This window comes from Myotis brandtii, unplaced genomic scaffold, assembly GCF_000412655.1.
Source record: "Myotis brandtii unplaced genomic scaffold, ASM41265v1 scaffold573, whole genome shotgun sequence".
NCBI lineage: Eukaryota > Metazoa > Chordata > Mammalia > Chiroptera > Vespertilionidae > Myotis > Myotis brandtii.
The window spans coordinates 1,195,139-1,197,248 of record NW_005370145.1 but is presented as its reverse complement, the minus strand read 5'-3'; positions in this window follow the sequence as shown (position 1 = coordinate 1,197,248).

Genomic DNA, 2,110 nt, shown 5'->3' with positions numbered 1-2,110 from the left:
TCCTTGTTTTTAGGGAATGCACATTGAAGTATTTGGGGTTAAAGGGGTATCATGCTGAAACTTATTCTCAAATGGTAGGGGGAAGGTGTGTGAGTGTGAGTGTGTGTGTGTGTGTGTGTGTGTGTGTGTGAGAGAGAGAGAGAGAGAGAGAGAGAGAGAGAGGGAGAAGGGGAGGGAGGGATATAGAGCAAATGCCGTAATGTTAACATTTGGAGAAATTTGGGTGAAGAGTAGACTGTTCTTGAGACTGTTCTGTAAGTCTGAAATTATGTCAAGAGGGAAAAAAAAAAAAGAATTGGCAGAGTCCCGCCACAGAGGACAGCCAGGCTTGCCTTCTTGTAACCAGTCCCTTAAAACAGTGGTCGGCAACTCATTAGTCAACAGAGCCAAATATCAACAGTACAACGATTGAAATTTCTTTTGAGAGCCAAGTTTTTTAAACTTAAACTATATAGGTAGGTACATTCAACTTTAAATTCAATTACAATTCTTAAATTGATGACAAAAATACCTGTAGGATTTGCAGCTGGTTGGAAAATACAGGTAACTTTATGCTTCGAGTAGGTACTTATGTCACCCGCAACTAGCACTAACCACTGCACATGAGACTGCTGACTGACTGGCTCACTCAACTCGTGCATGAATCGCGCGCGCCTCCCCCATACTGCGTATCCCGGGGCCCGCCTGCACCGCCTCTCCGGTCGCCCAGCCGACCGACATCCCCGACTTCTTCTAAGGCCACTTCTTCAAAATAGACTCGCCCAGGCCGAAAACCGACTTCTGCGCATGGGCCACGAAGTTTCAATCGCACTGTACGTGCGCGCCCACAGGTGGTATTTTGTGGAAGAGCCACACTCAAGGGGCCAAAGAGCCGCATGTGGCTCGCGAGCCGTGGTTTGCCAACCACTGCCTTAAAAGCTTCAGGACCTGTGAACGCGGGAATACAGGGCAGTAACTTGCAGGTTGCTCTTGAGCCTGCAGAGGCAGGATTCCATACAAGCAAGAATCTATCTTCAAGCCCTGGCATTGCCCATGTTGCAGATTTCAAAAGGTGCTGAGAGGTCCCCATTCTGTGCTGTTTGCCTGTGTGTACACAGGTATATTTCAGGGACTCAGTAGAATATAGTCAGTAGACTTGTCTCTGCTCAGCTAAAGACACACGGGCCCCAATTTCTCACAAATACCAAGGACAGTGTCTATCCACACTAGCCTCACCCCAGACAATGGTCCCATCCTGAGAATTCTTCTTCCTTCCCATTAGTTGAATCCCTCCGTGACATTCCTTGTGGCAAAACAGGGATGCTTAGCCTGTTGCTGCCTCATGCTCTGTGAAGGCAGAAAATTATTCGCTTGGTGTTTTCTCCATTGCAAAAAAGTGAAGCTCTACAGTCTCTTTCTTGGCCCTTGTTTTTTAATTAATGGAGTTTTATTGTTGAGAGCAGTTTTAGGCTCACAGCAAAATTGAGCACAAAGACAGAGGTTGCACGTACCCCCACTACATGCACACACAGCCAACCCCACCATCCACATCTGGCACCATTTGTCAGAATCGACCACATCGTTATCACCCAAAGTCCATAGTTTTCATTAGGGTTAACTCTTGGTATTGTACGTTTTATGGGCTTGACAAATGTAAAATGACATGTATCCATATAGGATAGTTTCGCTGCCTTAAAAACCCCCCGTGCTCCACCTATTCACCCCTCCCTCCCTACTCCCAAATGCCCTGCAACCACTGATCTTTCCATGGTCTCCATTTTTCAGAACGTTATCTGTTTGGAATGATATAGTATGTAGCCTTTTCAGACTGGCTTCTTTCACTTAGCAATTTGCATTTTAGGTTACTCCATATCTTTTCACGGCTTGTGACAGCTAATTTCTTCTTTTTTTTTATCTTCATCTGAGGATATGTTTTTATTGATTTTTTTCCTTAGAGAGGGAAACATCAATGTGAGAGAGAAACATTGATCAGTTAGTTGCCTCCTGTATGTGCCCTGACCAGGGATTGAACCCACAATCCTTTGGTGTACAAGACAATGCTCCAACCAACTGAGCCACCAGGTCAGGGCTAGCTCATTTCTTTTTATCACTAAATAATATTCGGGGCGGG